We start from the raw sequence: 16,665 nt of genomic DNA, 5'->3' as shown, positions 1-16,665 counted from the left end.
GAAGAGAATGAGACCCATTTCAACTCCCTTCCAGTGGCAAGTGCTGTGCATTCAAAGGCAACACCTTCTAGTAGTGATCATCTCTGAATGATAAAAAGCTCTTCCATGATTGTGATGAAACTTGATTCCTCTGTTTCTCCCCGAGTTCAAATCTGTCCCAAGAAGAACAAATCTCATTCCCACTTATATAGCCTTGCCTCCTAAGGTTTGTGGACCTTCTTCAGGTGAGCATCCTCAGAGTTCTTGCTGTTCCTGTGATATCACATCATCACTCTAGTTGCAAATATTCTTCTTCAAACACGATGCTCAGAACAGGACACAGCACTCCATAAGTGCAGACATTTGTAGGCATGTTACACTGGGCTAGTCATGTGCTCTGCATTTACTTTGGTAATTATTTTGAACATACCCTTTATTCCTGCCATTGATTTCTTGAATTCAGGTGTACTGGCATCATAATCAAAGAGGGTTCTATTAGTTTCTTACTGCTGCTTATTAGCACAAATTTATCTTACAGTTCTGTAGGTCATGTGTCCCATATGAGTCTCACTTGGCTAAAATCAAGGTGTTAGCTGGCTGCTTTCTCTTCTAGAGGCTCTGGGAGGAGAATCCATTTTCCCTGCCTTTCTAGCAATTAGAGGCTGCTCAGTTTTCTTGGATTGTGGTCCCTTTTCTCCGTGTTTGAAGTCAGCAACATTGCATCTCTGTGCCTTTTTTCCCTAGTCGTATCTCCCTTCAACTCTCCTTTTCTGCCTCCCCTTTCAGTTTTAAGGACCCTTTTGATTACACTGGGCCCCGCCTGGATAAACCAGGATACTCTGTTTCAAGGATTAGTAATTTTAACTTTGTCTGCATCCATAACCCTTTGCTTTGTAACCTAACGTATTTACAGGTTATGAGGCTTAGGATGTGGACATATTTGGCGATCATTATTCTGCCTACTATAAGGGCTACAGCAGCTCCAGAAACCATTTCCTCACAAAACAACATCCAAAGACTGCAAAAAGGATCATCTCTTCTTCATGTTCCCTTTTAAGAAAGAGAGGGGAAATTTCCTAAGTCTCCCTGCCCCCAGCAGATTTCCATGATCAACTTAATATGCAGAATTATATCACATGCCCATTCCTAACCCAATCATTGGCCAGGATAATAAATGACTATGATTGATTTGGGCTAATCAAGAGGCATCCCCTGGGGCTGAGGAGGGCCCAGCCTCCTAGGAGGCAAGTGGGCCTCGGACACCCTAATCAAATTGGGTTTCTGCTAACAAGAAAGAGAGGGAAAATGGCTTTTGGGTATTCTTTATTCTACATTACCACCATTTAATGGCTTTTAATTATGATGTAGTTAACTGAAGGGGAGAGAGAGGGATATTTTAAAATTATTTTTGCCTTTTCCCTTATTTGTTGAAGAGAGCAAAGAGATTTGAGATGTTCAGAGAAAAGGCAGGAAAGTATCTATATTTTAAGTGTATAGGTGTGTTGATCAGTCAGGGTTCATCAGATATATATATCCCCAGCTCCAACAATTATATAAGATCTTATCACAGTAACAAATCCCCTCATATATTTGTACACATTCTTGTGTATATGTGTACACACACACAGGGACTTAGTGCAGGGATGTGACCCTGTGTAATTGTGGAAGCTATAAGTCTGTCATCTTCACATTTGCTGTTGGAGCTGGTGGAACCAGAGCAGACAGGGAAGGGAAGATGGCTGTAAAGTACCAAGTGCACAAGAACAAGAACAAACTGGAACCTTAAGCACAAGTGGGAACACACAAGGGTGGACTGAACCTGTTTGAATTCTTATTGCTTTTCATCTTTTTTTTAATGTGGATTGAATCTTACTCAGGTTCTCGTATTTAATCTGCTCAGGATTTGTTGCTACTCCTGGCTTTTCTTCCCCGCATCTGAACTTTTGCCCATCTAGGAACACTGGAAAATTTAACTTTACAACAGGTTATGTGCATTGATTAGAGGCCTGTTCTTTAAGGGCTTCATTTTCTGGCATCAGAATGGGGAAAAGGGAAGGGATTACGTAATTTATGTTTCAGGTGTTTTATCAGGTGCTTTGCTTTGTTTACCCTAACTTTGCTGGGCTTATGAGCGATTTAAAAAGAAACTCTCTGAAACTTTTATTTCTCTTCAATAAACAGGAGCCATATGTTACCCTTTAACAATCCTGGTTACTGTCCACTTTAGGTTTGGCATTGCTTTTTGGTCACTAGATTGAAAGATTACAGTTAGGATATCAAAACTCCTCTCTAAATTCCCTTGACTGGTAAATGCCAATTACAACATTTAAAGCTAAGTGGCTATATGCTTAACCAGGAGTGATGGTCTCGTAAGATAAATAATAGCAGAAAATGTAAAATTATGCTTTGTAATTTTATTAACTGTAGTCATTTATTAATAATAGTACCATGTATAGCTTAGGAAGCATTTTGCGTAAATCATTCATGTTTGAATTAAAGGGAAGATAATCATGGAGTGTCCATCGTGGCGCAGCTGAAACGAATCCGACCAGGAACCATGAGGTTGTGGGTTCAATCCCTGGCCTAACTCAGTGGGTTAAGGTCCAGCATTGCCGTGAGCTGTGGTGTAGGTTGCACATGTGGCTCGGATCCCATGTTGCTGTGGCTCTGGCCTAGGCCAGCAGCAGCAGTTCCAATTAGACCCCTAGCCTGGGAACCCTCTATATGCTGCAGGTGTGGCCCTAAAAAGCTAAATAAATAAATAAATGGAAGGTAATCAAATTTATTGAATCCCCAGGGTTTTTCTGGTGCATGCTACATATTGTCATCTCACACCTCAACCCTAGGTGGAATAGCTCCAGGTAAAATGCAAGAAACCATGCCTTTGAGGGGTCACTTATTTATCTCAAGTTTCCCGGATTGTAAATGATAGAGCCAGGATTTCCAAAGACCATTTTTGTTGTCATTTAATTAAAAAAAATTAAGACTGATCCTAGTAAGCTTAGGTTTCCTTAGTAAAGTTTGTTATAGATATACCATCAGATAATATACTTGAACACACTGATTTAAAATTAAATAGCAGGATGTTTACACTTATGCCCATACAGTTTCCTATTAGGTAGAATGGTTATCTAATTTGACTCTACATTAAGAATACTAATTCTGCATTAAAAGGGGATGGTGGTAAGATGGTACTTTTCTTTTTTAAAAGGGAATCACTTGAAAGGTTTGTGTTTACATACATAAACTATTATGTTGGCATTTTATGCTAATATTGACTGAAGATGGCATTCAAAATGCTCTTCTCTTTATTAATCCTCATGTTAAACTTAGCTATTGCAACAAAGCATGACTAGCAGTATTCTCATATAATACTTTTTTTTTTCTCTTCAAGATCCTGGTTTTATTACTTTTGGCTATATACCCCAAAGTGGGATTGCTGGATCACATGGTAGTTCCATTTTTAATTTATTTGAGGAAACTTCATACTGTTTTCCATAGTGGTCATACAAATTTACATTCTTACCAATACTATGCAGAGTTTCCTTTTCTTTCCTTTTTTTTTTTTTGGAAAGTATAATGATTTTTATTTTTTCCATTTTATCTGGTTTACAGTGTTCTGTCAATTTCTACTGTACAGCAAAATGATCCAGTCACACACACACACACACACACACACACACATATATATTCTTTTTCTCACATTATCCTCCATCATGTGCCATCACAAGTTACTAGATATAGTTCCCTGTGCTACACAGCAGAACATCATTGCTTATCCACTCCAATGCCATAGTTTGCATCTGTTAACCCCAAATTCCCTGTCCGACCCACCCCTCCCCCTCTCCCTTGGTAACCACAAGTCTCTTCTCCAAGGCAATGAGTTTTCTTTTCTGTGGAAAGGTTCATCTGTGCCGTATATTACATTCCAGATATAAGTGATATCATATGGTATTTGTCTTTATCTTTCTTACTTCACTTAGTATGAGAGTCTCTAGTTTCATCTATGTTGCTGAATATGGCCTTATTTTGTTGTTTTTTTATGGCTGAGTAGTATTCCATTGTGTGTGTGTGTGTGTGTGTGTGTATGTGTGTATGTGTGTATCACATCTTTTTATTTTTTTTTTAATTTTTTTTTTTAGATTTTTATTTATTTTTTATTTATTTTTTTATTTTTTTGGTCTTTTTGCTATTTCTTGGGCCGCTCCTGCGGCATATGGAGGTTCCCAGGCTAGGGGTCTAATCGGAGCTGTGGCCGCCAGCCTACACCAGAGCCACAGCAACGCAGGATCCGAGCCGTGTCTGCTACCTACACCACAGCTCACGGCAACGCCGGATCCTTAACCCACTGAGCAAGGGCAGGGACCGAACCCGCAACCTCATGGTTCCTAGTCGGATTCATTAACCACTGTGCCACGACGGGAACTCCACATCTTTTTAATCCATTCATCAGTCAATGGACATTTAGGTTGTTTCCATGTCTTGGCTATTGTGAATAGTGCTGCAATGAACATATGGGTACATGTGTCTTTTTCAAGGAAAGTTTTTTCTGGATAGATGCCCAGGAGTGGGATTGCTGGATCATATGGTAGTTCTCTATTTAGTTTTCTGAGGTACCCCCATACTGTTTTCCATAGTGGTTGTATCAATTTATATTTCCATCAACAGAGTAGGAGGGTTCCCTTTTTTTCCACATCCTCTCCAGCATTTGTTATCTGCTAACTTGTTAATTGCTGACCTGTATGGTTGATGTCAGAGAATGTTTTGCCTAAACTCCTTTAGGAGTTTTATGGTATCTTATGTTTAAGTCTTTAAGCCACTTAGAGTTTATTATTGTGCATGGTGTGAGAGTGTGTTCTAGTTTCATTGATTTACATGTGGCTGTCCAGTTTTCCCAGCATGACTTGCTGAAGAGACTGCCTTTTTACCATTTAATATTCTTGCCTCCTTCATTGAAGATTAATTTACCATAGGTGTCTGGGTTTATTTTTGGGTCCTCTATTCTGTTCCATTGGTCTGTATGTTTGTTTTGGTACCAGTACCACACTGTCTTGATTACTGTAGCTTTAATATCATTTTCTTATAGAAATATGAGGAGGCAAGATTTTTACTTTAAAAGGAGTTGATATTGTTGAAACTGTGAATAATTTCCAGTATCAGAAATTGAATATAAAATTGTACAAATGACCTGTCTGTTTATAGCTTTGTCTCTTTTGGGTGAATTATTTGCCAACTCTTTCCATAGCCACACTCCTAGATTTTGAAAACAGTTAATTTATCTAGACAGGAACCTCTCCAGTAGCTTTGTTTCATGGCTAAATCACTCAAACAACTTGCCTTAAATTTCTTTTGAAAGTATATTTATAATGAAGAACCACAAAGGTTACAATTTGGCAATGCCTATTAAAATCTATAAAAATAAAAATATATGTTAGAATGTCTAGTAATTTCTATATCAGGAATTTATTCTACTAAAACACTCTGAAGAGTATGCAGTGATACTACCCAGTAACAGATTGGTGAAATAAGGACATAAACTTAAAATGGAACATTATTCAGCTGTTAAAATAAGACAGGTCTGTAAGTAACAACAACGACTGGAAAAAAGCAAGAGGCAAAGAGTGTATAATAAGAGCAAACTTTTGTCTTAAATATCTACTTATATGTACAAATAATACATGCAGGTGTCTTCATATGTCTCCCCAAAATGTAAATAAACACACTCAATTCTTTTCCTCTGGGAAGTAGGTTTATGTGGCACATTTTCTTTCTTTGTTTCGTATTTCAAAAGTGTTTGTTTCAGTTTTTAATAAGTATCGGGTGTTCTTTTTGAAATAAAAACTGTACCTTAAAAATACCTGTTTCTTCCCTCTTCACTCCTCAGAACAAGTCAGGAGGCCCAATCAGAAGTATTGGATCTGCGATCCTGAGGGATCTGATGAATTAAGCCTTGGGCATCTCTGCCCAGTATGTTTTATCTCAAAAGTCTTATCCTGACGGGTCCCATCAAGCCTAATTAAAAATGGAAAATTCATGGAAGGAGAGGCCTCCCTGCATACCCCAGGGGAGCCATTCTTTCCTGGCTCCCTCAGGATCCTTCCAGTTCATTAGCTAAAAAGGAGTTAGAGGAGATGTCTCCAGCCACAGCTGCTGCCTTCTCGAGTGTCGCTCTGATCTGGTCAGCAAAACCCCTGGTGGAAAGCAGCAGGCTCTGAGCAGCCTGCCAGCCCATCCTGCTGGTTGCCTCTGAAGCAGGCCTGCCTGCCGGCTGGGCCTGCCACTACCCCAAGCCCCTGTCTCCCCCTCCTCCCTCTTTAAGCCATTGTGGAGTGGATAATCACTAGGAAACAAGGGAATTGAGGGGCTTTATTCTTTGGGGCAGGGTGTGCCGGGAGTGAGGCATTCAAACCTCAGGGCTTTACTGTGGCTATCCCAGGCCTGAGGGCTCGGAGGTGACCAGAGCCAACGGCCTTATTTGGGTGAGGAATACCATGTGCCCCCTGACAACTGTCCTCTATACTCTGAGGGGTGTTTAGTTTAGGAAAGAGAACTGCTCTTCTTTGCCACTCTTCCCTGGGAACCTGAGACCCCCTGTGTGGGGATACTCTCATCCTCTCTGTGGCCCAGGAGGAGCCCAAGGAAGGACACAAGACTAAGAGTGAGAATCTCCTTAATTTGGAGGTGGCAGAGCAGGATGAGTCGCATTAGTTAATCACATTAGGAGCCAGTTCTGGTATGATGGTTGCCCACCTCACAATGGAAAGGAGTAGGAAGGTAGGGTGTGTCTAGCAGAAGATAGAAAGTTCTGCTCAGTAAGGTCCTTCTCTGCTCCTTAATTCCAGATCTTTGTTCCCTTAGACCACAGCCTGTTGCAGAAAATTACAGTTTACTTTGGTCATTTCCGGACCACTTACACTAGAGCTTCTGTAGTCTGAATTCTCTGACCTCTCCCCTCCTCCCCCTTTTACTGATACGATTGTATTGACAACAAGAGAGACGGGGCAGGCAAAACCAAACTCGTACTATGAAAATAGCCCTCTTTACCCTCTGAGGCCTAATCATTCGACTTTTAAAATATTCTAGGACATTTTTTTCTTTCATTATTTAATAAGAAGCAACTCTTGCATATCTTGATTACTTAGATGATTTTAGTGCTTTTCTTGTGTCATTGTAAAACGAAGTATTTTTAAAATGTATCTGTGGGTAGCTAATTCAAGTAAAACAATCTCTGTATTTAGGTAGATAATTACACTAAAGAAATTACTCTCAGATTTTTTTTCTTCCTTAAATTCCAGGAATTTGCTGCTTGCAGCAGAGCCCACTGGAACTCACTAATATCTGTGCTCTTTCCTTCCTGGGCATAAAACTAGACCTCATTTCTCAACCTCTTGCACAGCTCAGTGTGGCCTTGCTGGAGTTTGGTCAATGGGACATGTGTGAAAGTGATATACTCCTCTTCTATGTCGGACCCATAAAAATCTCCCATGGCCAAGCCTCACTCTCTTCATTTATCTGTTGATGGAGAGACTGAAAGACTAAAGATTAGAGTTACAAGGTGGAGGAACCTGAGCCCTGAATAACGTTGTGGGGCAGAGCCCTTCTAATGAATCCCATAGGGCTGTGATGTGAAAAAGAAGTGAACGTTATGTTCTAAGCCACTGAGATTTAGGGGTATTTTTTGCTACAGCAATGAGTGTCTCCTAATATCTTATTTAAACAAGCTACTTTAAAACAGGGTTCAGAGGTACTCCTATTTGCTTTAATTTATTTCTATGACAGGAAAGACTACAGAAATATTAATATTCTGTATTGCTAGGTCTTCATTTAGAAAGAGAGCTAGTTCATGGCATCAATAACTCTTTAAAGCAAGCTTTTTTTTTTTAATAGCAATATCCTATGAAATATTTATGAGCCAGCCCTCAGAGACTATTTACGCTAGAGTGCTATTTGTCTCAAGGATAAAAAATTGACTTTCCATGTAGCAAGACTAAACACAAATTAAAATACTTCCTTCAATTGTAGCATAGTGGCTGGGGGTAAGGGAGCATTGTTATTAGGTCATTTCTAAGATGCCTTCCAGATACAATGTTCTGATTTCCTAAATTTGCTTGTAACAGAAACTGTTTTATTAAAAGAAAAAAATTGTTGAATAGTTTTGCATAGCTCACACAGTAATGGAAAATAAGATCTCACAGGTATAGAGGCTATGGTAGCTTCTGGACTCTTACTCGGAAAGTCTCTTTAGTGGCCATCAGTATGATTCAGCTCCATTCATCTTCCATCTGCTCCCCTCTTACCTAACATTCCGTTTTCTGGGGGAGAGGGTCAGATGTAGATTGTTGGCCAGGATAGGGTGTCAAGACTGAGAGACCCAGGAGTACCACAAGAAGGATGAAAGGAGAGCATATCCCAAAGAACAGCAGGACCCTGAAATATCCCTACAGAAACACAAAAGGTGGTAGCAGGAAAAGTAGAAGCAGAGTTACATGAACGTCAGTCTCTTTTGCTGTATTGTTTCCTCTGAAATATCTGTGTCCTCTTTCCTAACACATATATGAAGAGATGATACCAGGTCAACCCATAGAACTTTTATAACTAAAGGAATTATTTTTATAACTAACTGATGGAGTTACCAATCAATAAAATGAGATTCCTGGGCACATATTCCAAAGATGGGAAGTACTATCATTACAAGCATGTGGTATTGTGGGTAATGGCAGTTTTTAATACTATGCTTAAATTAGCAACATTAACAGGTTTAGCCCGGAAATATCTTAAGACTGACAGCAAATTTTAAAGTAATTACTTCATTTCCTTAAGAAGCAACATTTGGGCTCATTAGCATCTGAGGTCAAAAGGATGGTGAGTAAATCATATGAAGCCTGTTTATTGATCCTTGAGTCATTGGGCTCTTAATCCATAGTATCGCCAGCTGCTTATTTGGGTCACATGTGCTCTGTGAAAGGTGGTTACACTTGTTTTTTAAAATTCTATTTTGAAATAATTTTAGACTTACAGAAGCGTTGCAGTGATATAGAAGGTTCCCATATACCCTTCACCCAGCATCCTCTAATGTTAACATTGTGTGTCTCCATAGTTACAGTCATTTTTAGTGGTTAAGCATGAACAGAGACCTTTAGACTTGAGAGAGATAGCTTTAAAAGCACAGGGCTTTGGATTTTAACAAACTTGGATAAGTCCAAGTGATATAGCACCTAAAATACCACACTTAACTAGCTATCAGACAATGCCAGGCAAGTTACTTGTGTGTAAAAATGGTGTTCCTTCTTTCTTAGAGAGTCCTTGTGGACATTAAACATTCCATAAAATTGGAATCATCTTGTAAAGTTTTGATACATGGTAAATGCTTAATAAATGTTCATTTCTTCCTTCCCAGCCCCTCTCTCATCCCTCTTTTTGCCTCTCTTTATACCTTCCTTCTCCCCTTCCTTTTTTCATATCATTGGATAATGTCACTTTACCCCGCCTAGTTTTTGTTTTCTGCTTTTGTGTCTCTCCAGTTGCACTGCCTTCCCAGCCCCCCAGTTCTGGCATTTCCTGATGTCTGGGGAGGAGATGGCCTTTTTGACCTTTGTATTGCCCATCCTCTTGCTGATTTAGCTTTCACATTCACCAAGCTGAGACTGAAGTACAAAATGTTTCCACATCACTAACAACGACATGGAGAAATTATTAGGCAAAAAAAATGAAACCAACTATAGGTTGCAGAATGTGTGTGGGTGTGTGTGTGTGAGTGTGTGTGTATAAGTGTGTAGAGGCCAGTCATAGACAATGAGATAATGACATAAACTCTGAGAAACAACCAAATCCCTCTGCACTTTAACACTAGAAGGGATCCTAGTGTGTGAAATTCAAGATCCTGGATCCAAATAATCCATTTTGGCCAAGTGGGACTCAGATCCTTGAAGGGCTAATCGACTCTCGTCATCTACTCTGATGAATGTCCACAGGGAAAGGAAATAGCACAATACTGGCACCATTTCACCTCTCAACAAAAATCTGCTTAAAACCAGATGCCTGGTAGCCATATGACAGACGCTCCATCCTGAGGAGGGGGCTGCCCTCAGGGATCTAGGAGAGGAGTGGGTGATTATGCTGCACGCCTGCTTCTAAGCCTAATGGGCAGGCTGGGAGGGAGAGATGGAGCCCTGAATATCTTGGAGGTGACACCCTCTGAGCCGTGAGAGCTCCAAACAGGATTTAGTCTCAGCTTAGCAGCTGTCCCATGGCAGCAGCCTTTTTTTGCCATATGGGGGAGTCATATTTGGCATGGAATTGGGATCTTCAGGCTGGTAGAAACCCCATTATCCATGCGAGAGTGTGGGTCAGAGGCCTAATTTGAGAGGAATAGAGAGGGAAGAGAATAGGATCTGTCAATCTGCATTTGCCTTTTTTTTTTTCTTTTTTTTTAAATTTTAATTCCAAGACTGGTGTTCTGATCTCCAGCCACAATAGGAGAGGTTAGTGAGTGTTACTTTGTCACCATCAAGGCCCATAATAAGGAAAAAACGGTAATCAGGGTTGGGCTAGCAAGGAGTTTTACCGAGGGGAAATGGTTGCCCATGGTGGGTTTGTTTGGACTTCTAACAGGGGTTATTGGAAGGATCACAAAGTGAAAACATGACTATTTGGTAAAGAAAATGGAAGCCAGATGTGAGGCAAGTAGTATTTCTGTAGCAGCTACTCACTGGGATTTGTATCAGGGCAGGAAGCCTGGAGGCTGAGGTCTGGCAGTGTTCTTACTTGTGGCCATTATGGCTGGAACACAGGACCAGGGGCGCCTTCTTTTCCTGAGTGATGCTGAGGGGTGGGTAAAAGAAGGATGAACAGAGGCCTAATCTGTTACGGCTAAAAAGTAAATCATTAGCATAAAATATATTGGATATTTGAGCTTTGCAGAGGTGGCAGAAATGTAATCATTTTGATTAAGAGATCAATGTTAGGAATATTCTTTTTTTTTCTTTTTTTTTTTTTTTTTTTGTCTTTTCTGGGGCCGCTTCTGCGACATATGGAGATTCCCAGGCTAGGGGTCTAATCAGAGCTGTAGCCGCCCGCCTACCCCAGAGCCACAGCCACGCCAGATCCAAGCCGCGTCTGCAATCTACACAACAGCTCACAGCAACGCCAGGTCCTTAACCCACTGAGCAATGTTAGGGATCGAACCCGCAACCTCATGGTTCCTAGTTGGATTCGTTAACCATTGAGCCACGATGGGAACTCCAGGAATATTCACGTTTGTGTAAATATGACATGTAGTCTTTTAGAAAAGAATCACCTACATTTCATATCAGTACGATTCTATGACCTAGTGGAAAAATGGTTGCCAAATTAGAAAAACCTGATAAACCTGATTTATTGTCTGGATTCTTTAGCTGATTTGCCTCAGTTTCTTTCTCTTCTTTTTTTTTTTTTTTTTTTCTTTTTTTTAGGGCTGCTCCTGCAACATATGGAGATTCCCAGGCTAAGGGTTTAATCAGAGCTACAGTTGCCAGCCACAGCCACAGCAACCCCAAATCTGAGCCTCGTCTGCAACCTACACCACAGATCACCACAATGCCAGATCCTAACCCACTGAGCAAGGTCAGGGATCAAACCCACAACCTTATGGTTCCTAGTCGTATTACGTTAACCACTGAACCATGATGGGAACTCCCTGATTTGCCTCAGTTTCTTTTATGTATCAATGGGGATGATAACAATGGCTAACACCTCATTACAATTAGCCTTGTGCCTGGTACTTTCTGTCTGTAGGTATCATTAACATCCTCTTTGTTTTATCATGAAGGGCCTGAGACCTGAGTTAAATAACTTACTGAATGTCATACAGGTAGTAAATGACAAAGCCACCATTTTGGTCCCAGCTCTCCTGACTACAAAGCGTATATAGACAATTCCCATACCATTCTGTCCACTCTACCCTGCTGGGTTTGGCAATGATGCAATTAGGTAATAGAAAGGAACGGGTTTAGGTCTTCAGCATATACATTGTGGGTCAGGGGGACACCATTCAGTTCATGATATTCTATGACCGCAGGGTGTAGCTGTGTGCTGGAGACCTGTAATGGAGAACTGAAGGAAAGGGCCATGGCCCCTTAGTCTTGGGCTGCAGGGCAGTGTGGGAAGAGTCAAAACTGCCCTTCTGTCTTCAGGAGTTGTACTTTCTGTCTCTGTAATTCCACTGATGCACTGAGGTTCTCTTTTCTTGGTTTTGAGTAGTGTTACAACAGAGTGGGCACAGAAAGGGAGACAGCTGAAATCTGTTATCAATAACCCTGAGCCTCAAGTCCAGGGATTTCCCCATCTATCTCATATTGGGCACTTTGCCTTCCTGCCACAGGAAACAGATGCAGGGAGGGCAGGTTGTAAGCCAGAGCCCTTAATCATAAGGGCAAACGGAGACCTCTCAGGATCTTCATTGCTGGCAGGATGACTGTGGAGATGTGCCAGAGAAATCCCAGCAGCCTTGCAGAGGGGCTTTTGGTGGGGAGACCTACTGCTCCTGTGATCCAGCCTGCTTCAGCCCAGAAGAGAGTGGGGACTGGGCAAACAGGGTATGCCCACTAGGATTCTCTAGATTGCAGACACTAGAAAAACCAAGGTAAAGTGCCTTAGTAAGATGGGAATGTATTGGTTCACATAAAGTACACTGGCAGGCTCGGCTTCCAGTGCGGTTGGGTCCACTGCTCACATATTATCACCATGATCAGTCTCTAGGCTTGCTTTGTTTGGGTGTCAGCTTTACTGGCTCACTTTGTGGTTTCATACACTCTCACTACCAATTTCAAAGGAAGACTAAACGTGTTTCCTTGGCTCTGACCGGTTTATGTGCTATTCTGGAAGCTATCAGTGTAACCACAGGGATGGGATTTTTTTTTTTTTTTTAAAGCAAATCGGGGACTCTCTTGTAACTAGGATTGGATTCAAATCCATGGAAACCACATGACTGGAGAATGGTGGTTTCCAAAAGGAAATTTTGGATGCTCTTTCTCAAAGGAAAAGAAGCTTAAGAGATAAAAAACCTTTGGATCTCTTGGACTTTTTGGCCTGGCTGTTGGACAGAAACAACAGCCGTTTATTACAGAGCATTTCTGACATGGTCCCCCAAACAAATCTCTAGTCAGTTTTACTGGAATGCCTCAGATTGTATCCTATTTATATTTGATATTTCCCCCATGATCCTGTCACTTGTGCCCATCCATCCAAAAACAAATACTTATTGCGTGTCTGCTGTGTGCCAAGGGGTGCTGGATGCTGGGGATATTGCAGTGAACAAGAGAGAGATGGTTGCTGCCCTCATGCTGTTTTCATGTTTTGTTTTTTTGTTTTTTGTTTTGGCCATGCCTGTGGCATGCAGAAGTTCCTGGGCCAGGGATTGAACCTGAGCCACACCAGTGACAATGATGAATCCTTAACCACGATGCCACCAGAGAATCCCCCTTGTGGGGTTTTCAGTCTGGTGTTTGGTCTCCTTATCAGTGTAATCCATTGTGTTGTATGGTCCAGGCATCTCTGCTCTCCCTGTAATCTCCTGTGGCTGCTCCTGCTACCACACTGGCCTTGCCCTATTCTTGCAAGAACAGGAGGAGAACAGGATCTCCCCTTAATTCTGCACAGCATGGCTGAGACTGCTGTATGCTATCATGTGTGTAAGATGGCACTTGTTAAAATTGTCATGAATTATCTATATATTTGTTTAATATCTTTTATTTTATGTATTTGTTTAATATCTTTCTATTGAGACTAATCATAAAGGTAATCATAAAGGTGTCTATCTCATTTGTTTTCCTTTGCCTAACACAGCATCTAAAGGATAATAGGCATTCAAATAACTTGAGAGCTCTGCTAGATTATCAGGTTTAATAAGACTATTTAAGGTGAAGGAATAATGAAACAAACAAAAAACAATACAAATATATCCTGAAATACTTACTAGGTGTGTCTTGGTTGGCTCAGACTGCCGTAACAAATACCATAGATGAGTGGCTTAAACAACAGAAGTTTATTTTCTCACAGTTCTGAAGGCTGGAAACTCAAGGTGCTGACCAATTCGGTTCCTGATGAGAGCTCTCTTCTTGACTTGTAGATGCTGCCACCTTGCTATATCCTCAAATGGCAAAGAGAGAGAGAGTGGTAAGTGAGAGAACAAGCTCTCTCATGTTTCTTCATATAAGGACACTAATCCTGTTGGATCAGGGTCCCACCCTTATGACTTCATTTAACCTTAATTACCTCCTTATAGACCCATCTCCAAGTATAGTCACATTGAGGGTTAAGGCTTCAGCTTATGAATTTTGGGGAGACACATTTCAATTAATAGCAGTGTTGTTATTTTCAAAGTGCATACCTCCAAGGTACCTTCAGATGCCTTTCCAGTTGCTCACCTGCCTACTTTTTTGCATACTTCTATGTGGCAGAGGCCAGCTGCCCACACCCTGGAGTGCTCTACTCATAAGAATCTGGGCATTCCTCCTCCAAGACCAAGAAAGAGAGAATGGAGTTCCTCCCCTTCAAGTGTAAGACTGGCTTTCTCAGTCCCCATTTTTTGGCCCTAAGTCTCTATCTCATCCAAGGATTGGGAATATGTACTCCCTTTAGGCAAACCTTATCCTTAATTCTTAGTTCCTCTCTGAAAAAAGGACAAAAATGTCTTTAGAGACCACTTAAGCTCAACCTAAAATGAAAATCTCCACCAAAAAGAATACTTATATTTTAAATTTGAAACATCTATGTTTTGTTATTTCACATTGTTCTCCAAGAAAAATTGGTAGATATAGCCAGGGTGTATTTAGATTTTTTCCCCCCAAAATAAAGGTTTTGCCACCCTGAAGTGAATTCAAGTCCCTAAATCTAGGCGGATAGAATTGCTTCCAGCACTTAGATGGTGGCCTGTCTTCCACTGCCTCCTCCCCTCAGATCAAGGCTTGGAAAATCCTAGGAGTGCTAGGAGTGGCCACAATTCACATTATTTACATTGCCTGATTCTGGTACTAAATCACATAGTGCAATATTTTAGTCTCTGAAGCTAGATCTCTCTATTTCTGAACATTGATGGCTGGAGTAAAGGAAAACTATTCTAAACCTGCCAGAAATTGTTTTCTGAGTATATACTTGGTAGAAGCAAGAATAATACATAGAGCATGGTTTTTCATTGTTTTAAAATCCTTCTAGGTCAAACGGCTGTAATTAAAAGAAAAAGATACAAATGAACTTATTTGCAGAACAAATAAGTTTGCAGAAACAGACTCATAGACTTTGAAAAACTTATGGTTACCAAAGGGGACAGGTGGGGGGAGGGGAGGGAAGGACTGAGGATTTGGATTGGCATATGCACACTGAGGTATGTGAAATGATTGGCCAACAGGGACCTGCTGTATAGCACAGAGAATTCTACCCAATATTCTGTGATAATCTATGTGGGAAAAGAATATGAAAGAGAATGGATGTGTGTATATGTATAACTGAATTACTTTGTTATACAGCAGAAGTTATTACTACCTTGGTAAATCACTATACTTCAATAAAACTTTAAAAAATGGAAAAAAATCAACTCCTGGTTGCATCAAATAGCCTTGAATGTTGTTAAGGGTAACCAAGTTGACCCTGGAACAATGATGGAGTTAAAGGCACTGACCCTACAATAGTCAAGAATCCACTGTAATGAGAGTCAGCCCTCCATCCATATCAGTGGTTCAGCATCCATGGATTTAACCAACTGTGAATCGTGTAGTACTGAATTACATATTTAGTGAAAAAAAATATGCGGGGAGGTGGCCCGTGCGGTTCAAACCCATGTTGCTCAAGAGTCCACTGAACTTAAGGCTGGGTGAAGTTTTCTTTAGTAAAATAATGTTTCTTGATGAAAAAGACAGATTTTTTAAAGTGGGTTTTTTCCCCCTGCAATCCTATTAATTGACTGATCTAGAATTTCTCTGGTGAATACTTGGCAAAAATAAGTGCACTAAAAAGTTCATTGAAGAAACCACCTAGACCGTCAATAGCTTAAAAACAAGAAACAAGTAAAATAATTTTCAAATGAGTGAGTCTGGGTATTATCTATGTGACAAAAATAATAAAGATAATATTTATAGAGTGCTTTAGAGTTTATGAAATATTTGCTGGGTTACCATTAGTTCTATTCTAGGGCTTAGCACTCTGCTCAAGCCCAAAGTACTAACTCTAAATATCATTCAAATAACTAGCGGGTATTTGTGATAAGGGTGGGGCATAGTTTTGCCTCTTCCTACCCCTGGTGTTGCCTCTGCTTCTGCTTAGTTATTCCATTCTCACTGTCCTGCCACTACCTTCCCCCATTGTTTCTAGAGCTTCTGCTGCCTCTGGAACCAAAAAAAAAAAAAAAAAAAAAAAAAAAAAAAAGAGGGCACTTTTGCCACCAACAAAGAAAGTGTTGGAGTTCCTGTTGTGGCTCAGCAGAAACAAATTTGACTAGCATCCATGAGGACGCAGGTCCGATCCCTGGCCTCACTCAGTGGGCTAAGGATCCAGTGTTGCCATGAGCTGTGATGTAGGTCACAGATGTGGCTCAGATCTGGCATGGCTGTGGCTGTGGCTGTGGCCAGTGGCTACAGCTCTGATCCGACCCCTGGCCTGGGAATCTCCATATGCCGTGGGTGCGGCCCTAAAATACACAAAACTATTAACTCAGAT

The sequence above is a fragment of the Sus scrofa genome, chromosome 7 (assembly GCF_054392235.1).
Source record: "Sus scrofa isolate SSC_HxYL_T2T_F1_AM1 chromosome 7, Sscrofa_HxYL_maternal_Yorkshire_Landrace_v2.0, whole genome shotgun sequence".
Taxonomy (NCBI): domain Eukaryota; kingdom Metazoa; phylum Chordata; class Mammalia; order Artiodactyla; family Suidae; genus Sus; species Sus scrofa.
The sequence above is the reverse complement of the archived record's forward strand: the minus strand, read 5'-3'. Positions refer to the sequence as shown.